Source organism: Taudactylus pleione, unplaced genomic scaffold (genome assembly GCF_031769625.1).
Source record: "Taudactylus pleione unplaced genomic scaffold, aTauple2 ptg000671l, whole genome shotgun sequence".
Lineage (NCBI taxonomy): Eukaryota > Metazoa > Chordata > Amphibia > Anura > Myobatrachidae > Taudactylus > Taudactylus pleione.
The window spans coordinates 3,955,761-3,980,192 of NW_028285073.1; positions in this window are offsets into that span (position 1 = coordinate 3,955,761).

The following is a 24,432-nucleotide window of genomic DNA, read 5'->3' on the forward strand; positions in this document are numbered from 1 at the left end:
GCTCGCTCTGCACTATGGGAGAGACATCATGATATCTTTCCCATCACCCACTGTGGAAGCGAGAAGGCGGAGCTCATGAGTGAGCTCCAGCCTGGCTTCAGCAGTGGGCGCAGCAGCCAATATTAGTCTTTCTGACTCTCATTGGCTGATCAAAGACACACACCGCTGCCATGTAGTACGAGTGTACTACCCGGTGCCGGCGGCGGTGTGTGTGTTACTGTGTAGTGAGGTCCACACTAGACTGAATTGAAACTGGTGTCCTGGACCGTGGCCGGCGGCGCCCCCCACACACACATACACACTGCTGGCCCTACGGTGCCCCGGGCATATACCCTGCTCGACCCACCCTAGATACGCCACTGGAGGGAGATCCAACCAGCTGCAAATACTGCAGCTCTCACGACACACAGAGGGCTCTCATGCTGCGTATGAGATCGTAACAGTTAATTAATGCACACCCATGAAACAGCGTTTAAACTGTCAGACACGCCTGCTTTTGCCTAACCTCCCCCAAGCGGTGACTACCAGTCACCTACTTTGCGAATTGATCCTCTGTATGGGCATAATCACAAAACAATCGCTATCTGTGCACAGTGTGGCTGACATGCATGTGCTATGACAAAAAGTCCCAGAACTCCAATAAAAAGTTATGTGACAGAGTGGTTCTCTCCCACATTCTGAGGAAAGGGTTAATCTGTCTGTAGCCAGGGAGGACCCTTACCTCAATTAAGCCCAGCTAAAGCTGCGTATCCACTTGTCGATTAAACAGAGCGATTGAATTCAATCGCTCATTAATCGTGCATAAATCAGGCAGTATAATTTTGGAAACGACCAGCGATGCACGCTCCCAACATCAATCATCGCCTGAACATGACAATCTGCCGATAACGACAGATTGGCCATGTTCAGGGATGAGGGAGGTGCCTACACTGAACGACATATCGCTCAGTGTAGGCACTACAGGGGATGAGGAACGACTGTACTATTACAATGTTGTAATCGTATTGTCGTTCCAAGATCTACAAGTGGATACGCACCTTAAGGTATAAAAACCTCGTAAGTTTAGTCAGTGGAAAAGTGAGGGAGACGTTGCACCTTCAGCAGCTCTCTCCTATGCTGGACAATCTGAACCATGACTGTGCTGGGAATACTCTGCTCGTTTGAACTGCTGTCTCATGTAAGCTAAATAATTGTTCCTGAACTGTGTTTGCCTTATCTAAGAAGCCATTGCAATGGCTCTGCCTTTTCAAGCCTGGAATAAAAAGCTTACTTGTTTGCAACACCTCAGTCTCCCATTGGTTGTCTGAACCTACACATGGATATATTAGAGAATGGTAGGAGGCACACTACAACTTTACATTTTTGTAGGAGCACCTCAGCATGCGTAGGCACACAGAGTCTTGGTGTGGTGCCACAGATTTACCAAGCTCCAGAATGCAAAGCATTCTGAAGCTTGGCCCCGGTGGATAAGACCTTCTTTAGATGGCATTAGCCTGTAGTAACTTATTCAGAGGTAGATGAAGATGCAACCGAGGCTGCGTCATTTGGGGGTTGCCTGTCTGTGACTGTATGCAAATGCATTTACAAAGCTCTTAACTGGTATACATCCTGTGTATGAATATGTGGGGACTGAGACACCCACTTTTAGTGTCTGTAGACGTTGTTATCCAACATGGTGCATCTTTAGACGCCATCATCAGTAGCACCAGGGGTTAAAGTGGACCAGAACGGGCCGAACTGCGTTCTGTCACTTCTATGTGAAGGCGGAACCAGTTCTGCCTCCTCTGACCCACCTCAGCCCGGCGCCACATTTGCTGGGCGTGCGCTGAGATTTTGTTAACAGCAGACGCCCAGCTCCCTCCCGGCAGCACCAGCGGCAGCCGGAGGCTAGAGCTCACTCCTGAGTGTTTAGTGCACTATGGGAGAGACGTCATGACATCTCTCCCATACTTCAGAAAAGCAGCAAGGCGGACAAGACGTCAGCGGACGCGGGATCGGTGCTTAAGGTAAGTATTAGGTGGGTTTTTTTATGTTAGCGGCTTCACTATAGTGTGCATTACTTAGAGGACACTACTACTGGGGGCATTACTCAGGGAGCATTACTACTTGGGGCATTACTCAGATGGCACTACTATTGGGAGCACTCCTATTGGGGCAATGCTACAGGGGCATTACTACTAGAGGCACTATTACAAGGGGATTACTAATGGAGCATTGCATAGGAGGCACTGCATAAGGGGCACCACTCCTGGGAGCACTGCATAAGGGGGCCCCTAGTAGTGGTCCCCCTTATCCAGGCCCCCAGTAGTGCCACTTATACAGTACCCCCAGTAGTGGTCCCCCATGTCGAAGCTGGATTAGTGGCTGAGACGGAATCAGCGTAAAATTTAGCGTGTGCAACACCATCTTGTGAATGGCAGCTAGACACCATTTTAAAAATAAGAATCTGCAAGATGCCATTTTGCGACCAGTGCCATTTTAAGTTACAACTCACGAGCTAAGTACAGATGGCAATGTTTTTGATAATCTTTTTAGAAGCCATGACAAGCCCATTCTGGGGACAACCTTGCATAGAGAAATACCAAAAACAACTAGAAAAACAGCCTCCTGAGAAAAGTAAATAGAATAGACAATACACCAGAATACTGTGAGTGTTTTACATACAAATTGGGAATCCCTGTATATAGACAAGTATAGTTGTGGCAATTGTAATATAACCCAGACATTGATCTACACAATTGAATTTGTCTGAATCCTAAACAGGTTTTAGTCTCACTCCCAGACAGAATGGCCCCAGCTTCACAGCTGGGGGTAACACATTTGCATTGCAGTTTGAAACTGTTAGTAAGGAATGAGATATGTGTGTGTATGTGTATATATATATATATATATATATATATATATATATATATGTGTTAAGTCCATCATAGATAGAATCTCATGCATAAACACCGCACATTACGCACAGTTGCGCTGTGACGCTCAGTAGTGAATGCACAATATCCTGCATGCGAACGCTGTTTATTAGCTGCATGCGTGCACATCTGACCCAAATCAGATAAACCTAACTAGCGTCTTTTCCCATATCCCTAATACTTACATAATGCACACTTACACAAAAGGTTCCATAGCTATAAAGTAAAAGATCCAAGTTTTATTCATTTATTACAAATGCTGTGAAATAAAGACTATTTTGGTATCTAAGGTTTAATACGTGATAAGTAAGCTGTGTTTGATATTATACTGATCCGCACTTTCTCAACAGCTTCCCGGTATCATCGGTGTGAAGATCGCAACATGCATTCTCAACTTATGGACCATAGAGATATAAAGCACCAAAATGTATTTTGTGAAACAAACAGCCTAGATTTGCATGCAGGGGAAATAGAGGAGGCAACAAGCTGTTAGAGGCTGTTCTGTGTCCATTTGAACCAACCTGTTAAATGCCCTGTAACAAATGCACCCACACTGGGAACCAATGGGATCAGCAACAAACTCCTCTATTGTGTTGTCTATTTCTGGGGGGGTATAAATATGTGTACTCTGACCCTGGGTTTCTAGTCTATTCTGCTGATTGCTGATTGACGGAGTTCTCTTGCTGATGCCGGAATCTGGTCCCAGAGCGCTTGCGTATGTATGACTGTATCTTGGGTCAGTATAATTCTTTGCGCTAAATTGCGTGTAACTGACTGTACTTTACTTGAATAATACTTTGTGCTTTGGAACACATGTTGAAGGTCTAAAGTCTTTATTTTACTGTATGACTGCGTACGCAAATAGGTTTAGAAGGTATAGATAGGTGCATATAGAGGTTGAAATTCAATATCCTTAGTTGGGGGCTCATAGTGAAGTCACGTACCTAATCACACGATATATACACGGATATCTATATCTCAGCAAAGGGTGGATAGTGGCCACAAGCAGTCTTACCTACAACCATTCAATGCTGAGAGATCGCTACCCGTTATCATGTGACCAAGAGACGCTGACTAGAATCCAGGGACAAGAGAGGAAGAAGTTTGTTTTCCTTTGTTGATAGTATTTTGCGTTTAAAAGGGGTGTCGCATTTTTGCGCGCAATATGGACGCACTTTTGCGTACGCAGCTAAGGGTACATCATACAGTTGTGTGGTGGTCACATCATTGTGTATGCGACTAGTCGCACAATAGCGTATACGCATTTCCGTTTGTGCTGCCACGTGTTTAAACTAGAGATGAGCGGTTCAGATTCTGTGGAATCCGAACCGCTCCGAACATTGGGGATCCGAGTCCACCCGAACCCTGCTCGGGTGTTCACCGCCTGACTCGGATCCCCGTTCGGGGCCGAACGGCGGCCACCTGATGTCGGATTCTCACTAGGGCAGAGCGCAGTGATAGCGCTCTGCCCTACACAGACACAGACACACAGCCGCCAGCGGCAGCTGTGTGTTTGCTACAGCAGCCAATGAGAGTCACACAGACTCTCATTGGCTGCTGCACGGAGGGAGCCGGCTGGAGCTCACACATGAGCTCCGTCTTCCGGCTCCCTCCTCAGCGTGTGACAGAGCGGACGGCGCGGGAGCGGGGATACAGGTAAGTTTTTATTTTCTATTTTTTTATTTGTGCAAGGGCCGGGGGCGCTACTGGGGGTGCGGGGGGGCCATACTACTGGGGGGGGTCTGCACTACTGGGGGGGGCTATACTACTGGGGGGGCCATACTACAGAGGGGCCTGCTACTGGGGGGGGCTATACTACTGGGGGGGGTCTGCTACTGGGGGGGCCATACTACTGAGGGTCCTGCTACTGGGGGGGGGCATACTACTGGGGGGGCTTACTACTACTGGGGGGGGGTCTGCTACTGGGGCAGCCTACTACAGGGGGGGGGCCATACTACAGGGGGGGCCATACTACAGGGGGGGCTACTACTGGGGCAGCCTACTACTGGGGGGGGCCTGCTACTGGGGCAGCCTACTACTGGGTGGGCCATACTACTGGGGGGGCCATACTACTGGGGGGGCATACTACTGGGTGGCATGCTAATGGGAGGCATACTACTGGGGGGGCCTGCTAATGGGGGGCATACTACTGGGTGGCATACTACAGGGGGGGCCTGCTAGTGGGGGGCATACTACTGGGGGACATTCTACTGGGGGCACTGCATAGTGGACCCTACTACTAAGGGGACTGCATAGGGGGCACCACTGCTGGGGGACATTGTGTAAGGGACACCGCTACTGTGGGCATTGTGTAAAAGGGTCACTACTGTGGGCATTGTGTAAAAGGGGCACTACTGTGTGTCGTAACATAAATAAGAGACACTACTTTATGGTGTAATGTGAATCAGGCCCTATGTGCGGTGTAATGCGAATAAGATTGTGCACTGTGACTCCTAGGGCCGTAGCCCACTTTGTAAACAAGTACTGTGACTCTGCTGGCCGTACCCCACTGGGTGGGTGCACTACTTTTCATTTCTGCCACTGCTGTGTGGCAATGTGTCATAGATGTGCTTTATACTGTGGTGTCTGTGTCGTTGTGCCGCTGCTTTGTCGCTTAGTAACCAGTCAGCTCACTGCAACCTTTGGCCAATAATGTTGAAAACAATATTATAAGCTGTGATATGGTCTAAACTGACTGGAAATTAATGTTATTGAGGTTAATAATACTCTAGGAAGAAAAAAAAGACCAATTTATGTCATTTTAGCTTTTTTTGTAAATTTTTGTAAAAAAATCCAAATCCAAATCCAAAGCCAGTCACCGCAGTTTGGCAAATCCAAATCCAAATCCGGGCGACGAAACCAAATCCAAATCCGGCAAAAATGGTCCGGCGCATATCCCTAGTTTACATTATCAATTGTTACTAATATCTTGGTTAACGTGTATTTTTCTGCGCAGGAAAAAAGTGTGTATCAGTGAGTATTTGTTTAGGGTGTAACACGGGACCTAAATGTTAAGGGTATTCTAGGACCCTTAAGTGCTAGGCGCAGGAGTTGGCCTAGTGACTCGGTAGCAGCTTACTGTTTACTTTACACAAAGCAGGTGTATGGGTTGTTATTTTTGTTAGGGTTCGGCCCCCAGCGTGATTATAGCATTCAGTAATCAATGTGTGTGATCTGTTAGGCTTATTTGAACACTATAATTGAACCGCATAATTTTGGTTAGATTATGATTATGGAGGGTGGACGAAATCAACTGGAACACAAAGGGTACTTTGGTGCCCCCTAGTAGTTGAAAGGTAGTCAAAAAGGGATTGCTGAGCGGAAGCGGCCTTTACTTCTGTAGGTGAGTGGAAGCGTCTGGAAGTCCACCATAGGGTTTGCGGATACACCCTTTTTCAAAGGCGTCCTCAGGTAAGTGAAAGTATCTTAATTGTCTTTCACCAGTTAAAATTTTTATTGAAAAACGTAGGATTTGTCCCAAGATGGGAGCCACGCAAACAATAGAAATGTTAGACAATGATGTGCTGCTAATGGAGGCGCAGCTTGGATCGGCCCATCGTATTATGCATACTAAGGGCATGATTCAGAGCCGCTCATAAGCGGCCGCTCGTTCGCTCCGAGCGATGTTCGCACCACTGCGCATGCGTATGGGTCGTAATGCGCATGCGCCAACCAGTCATTGCGGTTGGAAATCGAGCGTTCGCAAAATAGCGAGTGCCTGCTAATTTGAGTGACAGGATGAGGCGTTTGTGGGTGGTAACAGGGGAAGGTGCTTGAAAACGAGGAGTGGTGATCCGAACGCAGGCGTGCCAAACGGTCAAAACGGGCGTTTTAAGGGTGTGCATAATTAACAAAGCAGCGTCATCGGCCACGTCACTTGGTTGTCTCTTAGCCTGAACTGTTCGCATGATTGCGGTAGGAAAATCCAACCACAAGCACTGCGAGCAGTTCAGACGCCTTTCGATGTACTCAATTAATCTAATAAATAGCGGAGATGACGTAGGATGCGAGCAGCCAGGGGACGTCTTTACAAAATAGCGAGCGCATGTTTCGTTTGCTCGCTCAGACATAGAGGCGTCAACAGACCGCAAAGAGCGAGCGCTCAATTTAAATAGCCGGCCCCTTTTTCAGAACGAGCGATCACAAATAGCGTCCGGCTGTGAATTAGGCCCTAAGTACGGTACTTATGCAATAAGGTATTGTGACGTATGGTTTAAAATAACAATGAAGAGTGTTAGACCGTTTCCCAGGATTGGTAGTTTTGATAAAGATGTACTGGATAATGTCCGGAATCACATCAGTCTGATGCGTTCTCGAGAGAAAAAAGTTAAATATTATGAATGTTTAAAATTGTGGCAGCATGAAGGGGAAGCGTGGCTTAAAAATGTGCAAGCGATACAAACTAGCATTGCGAGCGCATTGCCAGCAAATACACCAGCGGCGCTGGATTGCAATGCGTGCGACCCGCAAAATGGTGCGCACGTGCGGCAAGGTAGCATTGCGGAAGGTATTGCCAGTAGTTCACGCGCACCACCGCCACTTTATGTGGATAGAGGTACAGATACAGTCATGAAAAAAACTCATAAAAATGTAACAAGCAACTTGTACCCTCTCTTAAGTAACCATAAAGAAAATGTTTATGATGTGGATGATGAGCCTATTGTTATGTCTGCCGTTTCCCATGCTGTGCACATGTTAGAAGCGACACTACGACAAGCTCAAGTGGTGCCACCATCTCCATCTGTAACACCACGGGAAGTGTTAAACTCCTCTGCGCCCGTGGAGGAAATTGTTACTACTATACATTGCAGCAACAGACTAAACCCCCAGCCAGGTAATAAGGTCAAAGGTAGCAATGCGGCCGGTCTGCATCCCATTCGGACAATGACTGTTCCGAATGGGAATGTGGACGCGAACGGAGTTGTACCTACAAGGGATGTGGTAATGCACTGTCCTTGGACAAGAGCAGAGCTAAATTCCATCATAAATGATTTCCCTGATCCCAAAAAGGAATTAGCCAAATGTCAAAGATTTTTGAGAAATTTGGGTAGTTCTCATGAGCCCACCAATAAAGATTGGTGGGTGGTGTTAAGAGCCTGTGTACCATGCAATATCGACGTGACAAAATTTATCACGGATTGTGTATTGGATGGTGACGTTCCCTTAACAGATGAAGTAAACCAAGGTAACATTACCCATATTATAACTCAATTGGGTGTATATTTTCCAGTAGTAGTTAACTGGAACAAAATTTTCACCATAAAGCAAAAGGAGAGTGAATCTGCAGAAGATTATTGCGACCAGGCTCTGCAGGCTATCACCCAGTACACTGGGTTAGAGGATATTAAAGATAGCATTCACCACAGGGGAATGATTGTCACCATACTCATGGATGGCCTTAAAGAGAACCTAAAAACCCGGGTTCAGACCTCACAGCCTGGCTGGAGGTGAGTCACAATAGATACCCTCATAGAATCCGCCATAGAACATGATAAAAACATCTCAAAAGAGAGAGACCCAGAGCGAGAAATGAATGAATGGCTGTCAGTATTCAAGCTCTGAAAGGAATGACGGTAACATCACAGCCAGCAGATACACCTGCACCCACACACCTGCACCTGAACAGTTACACGCCCTCACTAGTCCCACACCACTGCAAACACAACCCTATCCCACTTACCCTGCACAACCACAAGTCCCATGCTATCCACAAACTACATATCCCCAATCATATCCTTTCCTTCAATATCCTTACCCATACCCACCACCTCTTCCTCATGCACAACTCGCACAACAACCCTTTTCTTCATCCAATCCACGAACGTGTTTTAATTGTAACCAGCCAGGACATGTAAGTAGAAACTGTACGGCAAAAAGGGTAGGACCCCCAAATCAGGGAAAACCTGGATATCCCCATAAAGGATATGCACAGAGACCAGCACATGTCCAACAGGCACCAGCTCCAATCGTGGCCATTAATGCTTTATTGGAGAGTGGGAGCCAACGCTAGGGGTCAGGTCATACCTGTAGTCTACAGATAGTCAGGTTAACGGGAGGTACTAGGGAAGAGCCAGTCATGATGGTTGATGTAGCTGGTACTAAATATCCTTTTCTTGTAGACACAGAGGCGACCAGGTCAGTGATAAAATCTCCTGTTAATTTACAGGTAACCAACAAGACAGTACCAGCAATGGGTGTAATGGGTAAAGTGCAACATTATCCTTTAACAAAATCCACAGAGGTTACTATCGGGCCGTTGCATACCAGACATTCTTTCCATCTGGCTGCTGCGGCTCCTACTAACCTACTGGGAAGAGATTTGTTATGTAAGATGGGATGTGTCATATATTGCACCCCTGATGATATATTTCTAGATATCCCAGAGAGAGTTGCGCATGAGGTGAGGGATATGTTGGACACTCCCCAAAGGATAATGTATCACTCTACCAGTGTAAATGGAAATCCATTTCAGGTAGATCAAATGTTATCCCAAATTCCAGATTCACTTTGGACCAAGGACGTACAGGACACTGGATTAACGGCAAACGTAAGCCCCATAATGGTAAACTTAAAAAGCGGTAGGCAAGCTCCAAAAATTCCTCAGTACCCACTAAAACAGGAGGTAGAATTAGGAGTTGATCCAATAATTGAACGATTATTACAACAGGGAATTTTAGTTCGTACAGCTAGTGTAGCCAACAGTCCCATCTTCCCAATGAAAAGGAGTGGTGGGAGGGGTTACAGGCTGGTACAAGACCTTAGAGGTGTTAATAAGGTAGTAGAAAGCCAATTTCTCGTAGTGCCAAATCCAGCTGTCATTCTTATGCAGATCCCACCAAATGCAACCCATTTCACTGTCATTGACCTCTGTTCTGCTTTCTCCTCTTCATCCTGACTGTCAGTACCTTTTCGCTTTCACATATAGGGGTGTACAATACACATGGACACAATTGCCCCAGGGTTTCATAGACAGCCCCAGTATCTTCTCCCAGGCCTTGCAAGACTGTTTACAATCTTTTCAACCTGTCAAAGGGTCTATTCTAATCCAATATGTGGATGATTTATTGCTATGTTCTGATTCGTTTATGTCATGTTTAAATGATACTAAACTTTTGTTGCTTCACCTCTCGCACACAGGACATAAGGTTGCTACAGCTGTGCCAATCCAGAGTAAAGAATTTGGGACACTGCCTAACTCAGGGGTTATGACATCTCACAAATGACAGAATCCAGGCCATATAGAACATGACACTGCCACAGAACCAACAGCAAAGTCGTACCTTCTTGAGAATGTGTGGATACTGTAGAATGTGGATCCCAGGTTTTTCTATTCTGGCCTTGCCTTTACAGGACTTAGTCTCTTCCTCAAAGCCCGACCATGTCATACACACAGAGGAATCAGAGCAGGCTTTCCTTAATCTTAAGGATAGTCTTACAAAAGCACCTACATTGGGAATACCTGATTATGAAAAACCCTTTGATTTGTATTGTATGGAAGCCGATGGTTGTGCTGCAGGTGTCCTCACACAAAAACATGGTGATGACAGTAGGCCCATAGCATACTACAGTGCCCAATTGGACACTGTAGCAAGATCACTCCCAACGTGTTTAAGAAGTGTAGAAGCGACAACTCTATTGGTGAGTAAAAGTGAGGACATAGTATTGGGCCATGATATGATTGTCTACACTCCCCACGCTGTATCTGCTCTGCTGAACTGTGCCCAAACAAGACATGTCTCTTCAGCTAGGTTTACCAAATGGGAAATAGCTCTAATTGCACCTGCAAACATCACTGTTAAATGATGCAGTACGCTGAATCCAGCAACGTATTTACCATATGTACAACATGATGTACAAAGGGTGGAAGGAGACGGGTTGCTGGCGGGAAGTGAGTTCAGCGGAAATAATGATACACACGATTGTATGGAATATCTGAATCAGACCTTTACTGCTAGACCTGACATACGTGACACACCTTTAGAGAATGTGGATGTGACATTTTACATGGACGGGAGTTGTCATAGACAAACAGACACAGGTGAGTTATGTACAGGTTATGCTGTTGTAAATGACATAGACATCATAGAAGCTGAACCTCTTGCTCCTCCTCACTCAGCCCAGGTGGCAGAGTTAGTAGCACTAAGAAGAGCGTGTGAATTGGCAGCAGGCAAATCTGCTAACATTTACACTGACTCTAGGTACGCTTTCGGAGTCGTGCACGATTTTGGAGCTCTATGGCGTCTGAGAAATTTTATGACAGCAGCAGGCACACCAGTTGCACATTCCAGACACATAATACATCTTTTAAAAGCAATCCAACTACCCAAAACGGTGGCAGTAATTAAGTGCAAAGCCCATACATGTGAGAGTGACCCAGTGTCACTAGGCAACAACAGAGCCGATGAAGCTGCAAAATGGGCAGCAGGGTTAAAAATGGTTTTACCAACAGAACAAATTATGTCTTTCCAAACAATTGATATGCTGAAACTAATTGAGATGCAAAATTTGTGTTCAATCCAGGAAAAGTCCATCTGGAAGTCCAAGGGATGTGGGCAAGAGTCCTCCGGGCTCTGGAGGGACGGACAAGGTAAGCCAGTAGCCCCCAAAGCATATTACCCCAGCCTGGCTGAGGCAGCACATGGTCTGACTCAACTGGGAAAGCAAGGTATGTGCAAATTGGTGAGAGCATACTGGTGCGCACCGGGTTTTTCTTCACAAGCAGAAAAGAGAGCAATGTCCTGTCTGACCTGCTTGAGGAAGAACATAGGGAAAGCGATCCCTACCGAACCATCCCACATTCCGCCGACTGATGGACCTTTCCAGGTAATACAAAGTGATTTCATCCAATTACCACCCTGCAGGAATCTCAAGTATGTATTAGTGTGTACTGACGTATTTTCTAACTGGGTCGAGGCCTACCCAGCAGTCACTAATACTGCTGTGTTTACTGCCAAGAAAATAGTACAGGAATTTGTATGCAGATATGGTATCCCTAAAATTATTGAGAGTGACAGGGGTACCCATTTCACAGGTGATGTTTTTCAAAATATGTGTAAACTGATGGGTATCAATAGTCGACTTCACACCCCCCACCGACCACAGGCCAGCACCAAGGTAGAGAGGATGAACGGGACTATTAAAAATAAGTTAAGTAAATTCATGGCAGAGACTGGACTAGGATGGCCCGAAGCATTACCGTTGGTTCTGCATAGTATAAGGACCACTCCTAGACCCCCTCTAAATATGTCCCCCTTTGAAACACTGTTTGGTAGACAACCTCATTTGATTATAAGTCCACAGGAAGACTTGAAGAGTAACAATGAGGTAACTGTAAAGTATCTTATATCAATGAGTAAACAGTTAAAACAGCAACAGCAGAAATTGAAATTGTTGTCCCATGATATGCCTGAAACTAACTGTCATGATGTTGCACCAGGAGAATATGTTATGATCAGAAATTTCTTACGTTCAGGTTGTTTGACTGATCGGTAGGAAGGTCCATACCAGGTGCTGCTGACAAGTACTACATCTTTGAAGGTGGCTGAGAGAGATACCTGGTTCCATTCCACTCACTGCAAAAAGGTCAACCAACCAGTGGAGAAACAAGGCGGAGACAAGGCTGATAACATGGACCTGTCAATCGCAAGCTTGTTCCAGGAGGATTGAAAAGGTCGTAGTGAGATACCTGAACTGAAAGAAATTTGCAGGTCTTTGTTGTGACAATGGACTGGCCTGCTGTGTTCATTTTCATATTCTCTTCTAGAGTGTTCACCATCTAGGTTGGTTCGGGAATGTCTGGTTTCTGTGTCGGGGGACCGATAGAGGAGATGGGAGCTCATGGCAGCGCTGATGGAGTGGAGTCAGGAGGAGTGCTATGCCAATCAGGGGAGTGTTTGACCAATCTTAGTACTGTAATTGTTAAAAGAGCTGTTATTTCGGATTCTCGGGAACGGTGTGGAGGTGAAGATTCCTGTATTTGTGAGTTTTGTGGGTCCCTAGTTGATGAGAACTGTATCCAAAGTTGCCAACCTAAATATAACCCGTACTGGGGTGGGTATCCTTTAGTGGATTATCATAGATGATAGGCAAAGTTTTAAATCAAACTGATTGTTGGGTATGCTCACATGTGCAACAGGGTCAACATAATGTAGGGTTGGTGCCATTTCCGCTGAATACCACGGAAATGTTAGAATTGCAAAAAGGGAAAACCTTGGATGGAAAATTCCTCTCATCCAAACCACCTAATTTCAAATTATATCAATTCCAAGCAGATAGATCACTTTTGTGTTTGAACATAACCAACCCCAATAAACCAGGCGTTGGGGAATTGACAGGGAATAATCAGGCGATGACCTTCTCACTGAGAGCTGATAATGAATCTACGAATCATGATCTGTTACGCTCAATAAAATTTAATGGGAGAAGATTTAGGTATCGTTATACATTGAGTTCCACCAAAGAAATTATTGGTAAGGTACCAGATGGATATTGTGCTAAGATAATACAACCAGAAACTTGGATGTACCAGATGGAAGAGCCTGAAATAGGACTGTTTGCAAGGGAAATGAGTTTAATATAATGATGCATTCTATCCCATATGTTCTCCTCGATAATGTATATTTTATATGTGGAAGAAAAGCGTATAAATGGCTCTCCCCGAGTTCCGAAGGTTTGTGTTACCTGGGAAGAGTAGTCCCAGAGGTTATGACCCTCACACATGTTGAAATGCTCGGTATTCATAAAAACACACCATCACCATATCTTCACACACAGTATGAACACAGAGGCAAAAGAAATATGATATTTGGTGACTTGCATAAAGTCACTCAGTTAATTAGTGAGACAACTGGCTTTCAAGTTTTAGTAGCATTGGATCCCACCAGGATCGCTCGGGGTACACTAAATTTTAGATATATTCAGGATCATAATATCACCGAGATGTATGATGACACTTCCATGTATACAGGTAGAGAATTGCAAGCGTACAAGAAATAACTGGTGCAACACAGACTAGTGTTAAATTATTTAACCGCTGTCACTGGAGGATATTGCGTAACCTTGGCCACCCAATTTGGAGTAAAGTATTGCACCTATGTCACCAATGATATCAGCGATCCAAAAGAGGTAATAGATCGAAAGATGGATGAAATTCTGCAGCTGAAATGGGAATTTCGGAAGAACCATAATGCTTCAGTGGCTGAAGTAGAGGAAAAGGTAGAGGAATGGGTGTCATGTTGAACCCTGTAAAATGGTTCTCAGGCCTAGGGAAATGGGCCCCGGAAATGTTCGCAAGCGTAGGCAACTTCCTGATCCTTATACTGGTCATCATCATAGTAATTGGCATATGTGTCCGGTGTGCTCCTATTGTGTTGAAGTGTGGAAAATGTAATAATAAGGTAAAACAAAGGAACAAAATTATGATGGTGGTCAGTAATGACAATATGAGTACTGAGGTAAATGTGGAACTGCATTACAACCCTGAACTAGAAATACCATCATATAATGTATTATATTTAGATGTGCATAAAAAGTATTATCAAAATGTTATTTTAAAAACACCTCAAATAATGTAAGTCCCTAATTCCCCATCGAAACTTCCTTTACAGAGCTGGTGCATCCCCACATCTTTCACATCATCTCCCAAGGTCCGCGGTGTGCGTATAATGGTAGTTTTATGTCCCCTCCTAGAGACACATTATTGATGGATTAAGAACCACCTTGTGCTATCCCCTAATAACATTAAGTAATATATATAAATGTATGCCTAAATTAATTTTAAATCAGAGTGTGATAGCATGTTGTTCGCTATCAAAGGGTGGACTGTCAAAGCTGGATTAGTGGCTGAGATAGAATCAACGTCTCAAAATTAGCGTGCGCGATGCCATCTTGTGAATGGCAGCTAGACTCCATCTTAAAAATAAGAATCTGCAAGACGCCATTTTGCGACCGGCACCATTTTAAGTTACAACTCACGAGCTAAGTACAGATGGCAATGTTTTTGATAATCTTTTTAGAAGCCATGACAGGCCCATTCTGGGGACAACCTTGCATAGAGAAATACCAAAAACAACTAGAAAAACAGCCTCCTGAGAAAAGTAAATAGAATAGACAATACACCAGAATACTGTGAGTGTTTTACATACAAATTGGGAATCCCTGTATATAGACAAGTATAGATGTGGCAATTGTAATATAACCCAGACATTGATCTACACAATTGAATTTGTCTGAATCCTAAACAGGTTTTAGTCTCACTCCCAGACAGAATGACCCCAGCTTTCACAGCTGGGGGTAACACATTTGCATTGCAGTTTGAAACTGTTAGTAAGGAATGAGATATGTGTGTGTATGTGTATATATATATATATATATATATATATATTAAGTCCATCATAGATAGAATCTCATGCATAAACACCGCACATTACGCACAGTTGTGCAGCTAACATGACGCTCAGTAGCGAACGCACAATATCCTGCATGCAAACGCTGTTTATTAGCTGCATGCGTGCACATCTGACCCAAATCAGATAAACCTAACTAGCTTCTTTTCCCATATCCCTAATACTTACATAATGCACACTTACACAATAGGTTCCATAGCTATAAAGTAAAAGATCCAAGTTTTATTCATTTATTACAAATGCTGTGAAATAAAGACTATTTTGGTATCTAAGGTTTAATACGTGATAAGTAAGCCGTGTTTGATATTATACTGATCCGCACTTTCTCAACAGCTTCCCGGTATCATCAGTGTGAAGATCGCAACATGCATTCTCTACTTATGGACCATAGAGATATAAAGCACCAAAATGTATTTTGTGAAACCAACAGCCTAGATTTGCATGCAGGGGAAATAGAGGAGGCAACAAGCTGTTAGAGGCTGTTCTGTGTCCATTTGAACCAACCAACCTGTTAAATGCCCTGTAACAAATGCACCCGCACTGGGAACCAATGGGATCAGCAACAAACTCCTCTATTGTGTCTATTTCTGGGGGAGTATAAATATGTGTGCTCTGACCCTGGGTTTCTAGTCTATTCTGCTGATTGCTGATTGACGGAGGCCTCTTGCTGATGCCTGAATCTGGTCCCAGAGCGCTTACGTATGTATGAGTGTATCTTGGGTCTGTATAATTCTTTGCACTAAATTGTACTTAGATCACAGCGTGTAACTTACTGTACTTTTCTTGAATAATACTTTGTGCTTTGGAACACATGTTCAAGGTCTAAAGTCTTTATTTTACTGTTTGACTGCGTACGCAAATAGCGTAAATTTTAGAGGTTTATAGGCAGGGTTTAGAAGGTATAGGTTGGTGCGTATAGAGGTTGAAATTCAATATCCTTACCCATATGCAGTGCCCCTTACACAGTGCCCCCTGTAGTCGTCCCCCTTATGCAGCCCCCCATTAGTTCCCCTTATACAGTGCCTCCAGTAGTGAACCCCCATATGCAGGACCTCATTTGTGATCCCCCATATACAGTGCCCCCAGTAGTGATCCCCCATATACAGTGCCCCTTATACAGTGCCCCCAGTAGTTGTCCCCCTTATGCAGTGCCCCCCGTAGTGATTCTCACTTTTCAGTGTCCCCTGTAGTGGTCCCCCCTGTGCAGTACCCCCAGTAGTAAGCCCCTTTTATAGTGCCCCCAGTAGTAGTCCCTCCTATACACCTATACAGTGCCCTTTATATAGTCCCCCCTGATGCAGTGCCCCCTGTAATAGTCCCTAGTAGTGGTCCCCCACGATGTAGTGCCCACAGTAGTATCCCCCCCCCAGTAGTAGTCCCCAGTAGTGGTCCCTCCCTGGAAGCAGTGTCCCCAGTAGTATCCCCCCAGCAGTGGTTCCCCCCCGAAACAGTGCCCACAGTATTATCCCCCCGAGTAGTAGTCCCCAGTAGTGCCCCCCCGTGAAGCAGTGCCCCCAGTATAGCCCCCCCAGTAGTATCCCAGACAGTAGTGGTCCCACCCCCCGTAGCAATGCCCCCAGTAGTAGTACCCAGTAGTGGTCCCCCCACCTGAAGCAGTGCCCCCAGTAGTATCCCCCCCAGTAGTGCCCCCAGTAGTAGTCCCCCCCCCGTAATACACACTGAAATGAAACAAATAAAAGAAAAATACTTACCTGTATCCATGCTCCTGCAGCACGTCCATTCTCCCGGGCCGGGCCACTCTGCATCATGGGAGACACGTCATGACGTCTCTCCCATTACCCACTGCAGTGGGCGCACAGCAGTCAATGAGAGTCCATCTGACTCTCATTTGCTGCTGATTCACACACACATCGCCACCGCTCGGTGGTGATGTGTGTGCAGCAGCAGTAGCCAATGAGAATCTGTCTGACTCTCATTGGCTGCTGAATAACACACACATCGCTGCCGTGCTGGCGGCGATGTGTGTGTTAGCACAGTCTGAGCCAACCTGCCACCCTCCTCCTTGCGCTATTGGGCAAGCGCTCAGGGGGAGGGAAGGGGCTCAGCTGTGCACACAGGACCGCCGCTGGAAGCCTATCCCTGGTCCTGTGTAAATGTGTAGTGCTGACCGCACTCACTGCGGTTGGCGCTACACTGGCTAACTAGGGCGGGCCAGTACCGCGGCCGGTGGCGCCCCCTCTCGCCGCCGGTCCCACGGCACCCAGGGCACGTGCCCCGCTTGCCCTGCCCTAGTTACGCCACTGCGCTGGTGACACGCCTGCATTTTAAACGCCCCTCCCTGTCTCCACTCTGCAGACCATTAATCAACCGATGTCTGCAGCCGCACTGCGATCAACGACACAGGATCAGATCTACACATGTGCAATGCGTCATGTGTACATCAAAAACTAATCAAAATAGCATCCACCTCTGAATCTGCCCACTCTGTGTAATGCATGTGCTGTAAGAATTTTTATGTATTTCTGCATATGCGCAGTAGTGAAAGAAAAAAAAACACTGAACTCTGGGCCTGATTCAGACCCGCTCACAAGCGGGTCGATGGTGGCCCAGTGCGCCCACGCTGCGTGTGTACTGCACGTGCGCAAGCCCCGGAGCGAGCGCAAAAAGCACTCGCTCCGGGACTCACTACAAAAGGGGCAGCTGTCGATGTTGATCGACAGCTCGCCCCATTTTGTAGGCATGGCGGGGGGGTGGCTTCACAAACGGAGGCATTCCCATGCGAACGCCTGCCGTTTGTTGGCAGCCCCACTAACATCACCAGTGATGTCAGCGAGAGAGCTTCCGGCGCTATTTGAGCCAAAAGCTCTCTGGGGCTTGCGGCCACGAGACCCTACCACAAGGGTCTCGTCGCAAGCCCGATGGTCGCGATGGTCTTGACCATCGCGACCATCATCATGGCCGCTCGCAATAGCTGTGGGTGGTACCCCACAGCTATGCGAGCGGACAAGAGGCCGCAACTAAAAAAACCTGCACCCGCCCTGATTCAGAGCGAGCGCTCGCTTTTTGCGAGCGCCTCTGAATCAGGCACTCTGTAAAGACCAGCATTGCATTTTGCTTTGACTCCTCTAACATTGGGTATTCAATGGGTTTCCATGACATTGTCTAATACATGTGGGATTGACAACTCCTGTTTAGTATGACCTAATGAGGGTTCTACAAAATTATACAGCTGACCGGTCTCTCGGTTTTCAGTATCAAACACTTAGAAGCCCTGTCTATTGTATGTGTCGTTCGAATTTCACCACATGTACTTCTCCATTTGATGTTACCTACAGTACGTAGGAATTTTGTTTTTGTTTTTTATAGTTTCTTTCAATTACCAGGAGCACTAATGAGGCCACCTAGAAAGGAAAGATTAGGTCCCAGAAGAATTACATTGGAAAAAGGTGAGGACATCACACCACTAATACTGCTTTTACACCTAAATCCTGGGTCTGACCCGAGATTTGGAACACAGTTCCAAAATGGGTCAGACCCAGGACAGACCTTTTCTACTGTGGCGCAGATCAGGATTATTCCCGTATCGGCCCTATCACACTGCACACGGGTGCAGTGGAACACTTCTCTCAGCACTTGGAGATGACATCATCTCCAGGCACCGAGAATCCGGAAGTCCCCATGCTGTAAACGGGAGCCGGGTCGAATGACCCGGGGTAGGCGTTTACACTGTAGGGTTTCACAGGTTGTTCCCGTGTAAAACCCTGCAAGTTACCTGGGTTGGATTGCCAGGTCACTCGACCCGACCCGGGAGTCTAACCCTGGCCCCTTTTACACCAAGGAGCCACCCGGGATAACCCTGCAATAACCTGGGTTTTAGCTCTTGTGTAAAAGGGGTATCAGTAACTTGAAAACATGGCAGATTGTTCCTGTTTAAAAGTCCTAATTGGCTCTTTGCAATTTTGTACCTTTAGAAAAATATTGGATATCTTTCCTAATTGCTGGACGTTTATGCATTGCTTTACTTTCTGCATCTTCACTTTGTTAGAATTTGAGGGTTTGTGCTCTGATGGAAGAAGAAGGTGTGTCCCAGCTGTTATCATGAGTTGCTGACCCGACTCCCTGGTCAAGTTTCTGGCATTCTGAATCAGTGAGCCTCACATTAGTAAGGGTCCCAGACACTGAATTACAAAGACAATTTTGGAGTCCGAGCTAATGACTTCATCAAGCTAATATGCTTAGTGATCTATTCATTATAGCAGCTGTGTGATTACCATTAGTGGGTGATTGTCAGGCCGGTGTCTGACTACAGAATCCTCCTTCCTTTTCTAATGGGTTTTTCTTTCGGGAGACACAGAGGGCAGACTGTACACAACAATGGCACATTCACAGAAAGTCAGACAGTTCTGCATTTGTACTGTGAGGCCAGGGGCAGATTGGGAAAGAAAACCAGCCCGGGAAATTTCTAAAGCAGTCCTAAATGGGGGGTGGAGTTTGTAGTGGGGATGGGGTCTGATGACATATTTAGATAGGTTTGTTGGAATATAAGGGACATGTGGGAGAGTGTGATTACATATAAGGACATGTGAAGGAGTCTAATGATATATAAGGGCATCTGGATGATATGGTGGCATATAAGAACGTGTTAAAAAGTAGGGGAAGAGGAAATTTTGCCCTGTGTGACAGGAGCATAGCTTCATCCCTGGGCTTAGAGCCACTGATTGCAAAATAATACAAAGGAGGAGAAGATTATGGAGCAGGTAAGCAAAGAAAGAGTACATGAGTGAAGGGGGACCAGCTTGTGAGAGCTTACAATCTATAGGGGAAGGGTTGCCGTAAAGAGGTGACACATAATGGTGTTACTCATCACTACTAAAGCCAGATATGCTGATGTGAGAGGCTAGGAGGATAAGTGTCCCTTCTCCTAACTAGTGATGGGCGGTTCGGATTGCAAGTTCTGGTGTTCCCACCTGACTCGGATTCCACCTCGAGGCCGAACATCACCCAGCCAGCATCGGATTCTCGCGAGACCTCGCAAGAGCCGGGTGACGTTCGGCCTCTATAAAAGGCGCGGCGCCCGGCTGTCAGCGCCATTGCGAGTGACTGTATCAGACGGAACAGTCACGCTTAGTTAGTTAGTGATAGAGAGGGGAAAAGTGAGACTAGAATTAGATTACAGTTAGAGAGAGTAGTTCTTGCCACTGTGTGCTCCGTGACTGGGCTTAGCCCACTGTGTGTGTATTATACAAGCTCCGTGACTGGACTTAGCCAACTGTGTGTATTATACAAGCTCCGTGACTGGACTTAGCCCACTGTGTGTTTTTATATTATACAAGCTCCGTGACTGGACTTAGCCCACTGTGTGTATTATACAGGCTCCGTGACTGGGCTTAGCCCACTGTGTGTATTATACAATATCCGTGACTGGACTTAGCCCACTGTGTGTATTATACAAGCTCCGTGACTGGACTTAGCCCACTGTGTGTGTTTATAATATTATACAAGCTCTGTGACTGGACTTAGCCCACTGTGTGTATTATACAGGCTCCGTGACTGGACTTAGCCCACTGTGTGTATTATACAAGCTTCGTGACTGGGCATAGCCCACTGTGTCTATTATACAAGCTCCGTGACAGGGTATAAGCCCAGTGAGTGCTTACAAGCTCCGTGAAAGGGCATAGCCCACTGAGTGTATTATACAAGCTCTGTGACTGGACTTCGCCGACTGTGTGTATTTATAATATTATACAAGCTCCATGACTGGACTTAGCCCACTGTGTGTATTATACAGGCTCCGTGACAGGACATCAGCCCAGTGAGTGTATTATACAAGTTCTGTGAAAGGGCATAAGCCCACTGTGTCTATTATACAAGCTCCGTGACAGGGCATAAGCCCAGTGAGTGCATACAAGCTCCGTGAAGGGGCATAGCCCACTGTGTCTATTATACAAGCTCCGTGAAAGGGCATAAGCCCACTGAGTGTATTATACAAGCTCCGTGACAGGGCATAGCCCACTGTGTGTATACAAGCTGCGTGACTCCAGTTCATAGTGATAAATTAATATGGATCACGAGAATGAACCGAGAGGAGAGCAGAAACAACAAGCAAATGCTAGCATTGCAGCGGCTGGAAGTCCATCACTTTCATCTAAAGCTGATGCTCAAGGGCGCAGAGGCTTTAGAAACGTAGGGAACCTGAAATCAAAAAAATTTAGATTTCACAGGGGTAAAGACAAAAAAAAAACTTCTAAAGACTACTACTATCGCGGAAAAACAGAAAATTGGCAACATACCATTCACCACACGTAGCGGCAAGGAAAGACTCAGGCTTTGCCCTTTATTTCTGAGTGGTGGTTCTGCAACTGTCAGTGAGGCATCTTGTGCCTCTCATAACGATAAAAGACCTTTTCAATCAGACTATAGAAGTGTGAAAAAATTTAAAACCAATAAGGCAGTAGATCAAACTGTGTTTTTTGAAACACAAATGTCAGAAATCCCTGAGGAGAGTCTAAGTGGGTCCACGAGTGGCATTGCTATGTGTAAGCCTGACCTTTCAGCGAAGCCGCCCTCCACAGTTTCTTTTTCATCTGTAGTTGTGGGGATGAGCAGTATTGCTGAGGACATAGAAATTGAGGATAAAACCCTGGAGTTGCAAGAGGATGAGGGGAATATATGTGCAGCTGACCTTGGCACTAATGAGGATGTTGAGGATGAGGATATTATTTGTATAAGTCAGGCACCAGTGGAAGCAGCTCTTGGCCAAGATAAGAAGGCCATTGCCATGCCTGGGCATATAACCAACAAATGCACATCTTTTGTGTGGAATTACTTTTACCCAAACCCTGACAACGTTTGTCAAGCCATTTGTAGCCTCTGTGAGACCACAGTTAGTAGAGGTAGGGACGTTAAGCATCTAGGAACCTCTACGCTATTACGTCATTTGCAGCAAGCTCATGACAGGTGTTTGATAACAGAAACTACTGCTAAAAAAATAACAACAAGCAGTCCAGCATTAGCTAGATGCCTTCTCTCTACTAAATCCCAGCACCTGCAATCTCCGCCGACAACACCTTCCTCTTCAATATCCTCAGGAATGATCAGTGGTAGTACAACATCCAATTGTTAAAGCTAAGTCAAGGTGACTCCTCCAATTTCCAGGACACCTCAGAAGAAACTGAATCTTTGAGCGCTAGGCCTGCTGCTGCTGGTGGATCTTCATCCCAGAAGAGGACCAAGAAGACTACTAGTAGTATACCAAAAAAACAATTGACTGTTAAAGAATCTCTTGCAAGGGGAAGCAAGTATGACAGCTCTCACCCTGTCGCACAACAGATCACTGACGCCATGACAGCTATGCTAATATTAGATCTGCGTCCAATATCCGCAATTAATGCAGTGGGATTTACACAGTTAATTGAGGTCATGTGTCCCCGGTACCAAATTCCATCTCGGTTTCATTTTACCCGAAAAGCCATTCTTCGGCTATACCAGGACGTTAAACAGAACCTAATTATTGGCCTGCAAAATGCCATTGTACCCACTATCCACTTAACCACAAATATGTGGACAAGCGGTAGTGGACAAACTAAAGATTATATGACTGTGACGGCCCACTGGGTGGGTGAATCACCTTCAGCAGCAGCAGTATCTAACAAACAACACCAGCTCATTCAGAGGCAGGCAACTCTGTGCATCACCGGATTCAATAAGAGGCATACTGCTGACAACCTCTTAGAAAAACTAAGAGATGTCATAGAAACATGGCTTACCCCACTTGGACTCTCCTCAGGATTTGTGATTTCTCACAACGCTACAAATATAGTGAAAGCATTATAGCTGGGTGAATTCCAACACATCCCCTGTTTTGCTCACACAATAAACTTAGTGGTGCAGGGTTTTTTAAAAAACGACAGGGGAGTGCAGGAGATGCTGTCTGTGGCCCGAAAAATGTCGGGACATTTTCGGCATTCAGCAACAGCATGCAGGAAATTGCAGCACCTGCAAGAGCAGTTTAAGTTGCCCTGCCATCAACTGAAGCAAGAAGTGGTAACGAGGTGGAACTCAACACTGTATATGCTTCAGCGGATGGAGGAGCAGCAAAAAGCCATCCATAGCTATACGACAAGCCATGACATTGGGAGAGGAGGGGGAATGTACCTTAGCCCAGCACAGTGGAGAGTACTTTCTGTCTTGTGCAAGGTGCTCAAACCATTTGAAGTTGCCACTTGTGAAGTGAGTGCTGACACTGCTAGCTTGAGTAAGGTGATTCCCCTGATTTCGCTTTTGGAAAAGCAGCTGGAGAAATTGAAGGATGAGATTAAACAAAGTGATTCCGCAAAGTATGCTGGACTGATAGATCAAGTCCTTTGTTCGCTTCGCCAGGATCCACGGGTGGCCAAGATCTTGAAATCTGATCATTATATTTTAGCAACCATGCTTGATCCTAGGTTCAAGTCATATGCTGTGTCTTTTTTTACAACTGATCCAGATCTTAAAAGAACCAAAGCGCTCCTGGTGAGCAAGTTGGCAGCTGAAGTGACACATGGCACTACGATGACGTCTCCTCCTATGGTTTCTCCAGCAGCAGCCAGAAAAAAAATCACCTTTTCCAAAAGACCCAGTGGTGATGCAGATAAGTCAAATCAACATTTTGATATCTGGTCGGGTCTAAAAGATTTGCCCAACACCAGTGACACCTCTACCGTAACTCCATCTAATACGATTACCATCCAAAGAATGGTGGAGGATTATTTTCAGGACACCATACACGTAGACATGTCACAGAGTCCATTCGAATATTGGAAGAAAAAAAAGGCAATTTGGAGACCCTTGTATAAACTGGCGTTGCAATACTTAAGCTGCCCACCCTCCAGTGTGTACTCGGAGAGAGTTTTCAGTACAGCCGGGAACCTTGTGAGCGAATGACGAAGGAGGCTACATCCACAAAATGTAGAAAAAATTATGTTCATTAAAATGAACTGGAAATTTCACGAGGAAAACCTTTCCCGCCAATCACGTCACAGTAGAGATACTTCTGTAATGGTGGATTCCATCGGGGATGAACTGATATTGTGTGAGGAATCGGATGATGTACACACTGATGAGGGTGAGGATGGCAATGATGGTGACATCATGCCACTGTAGACCTGTTGCCT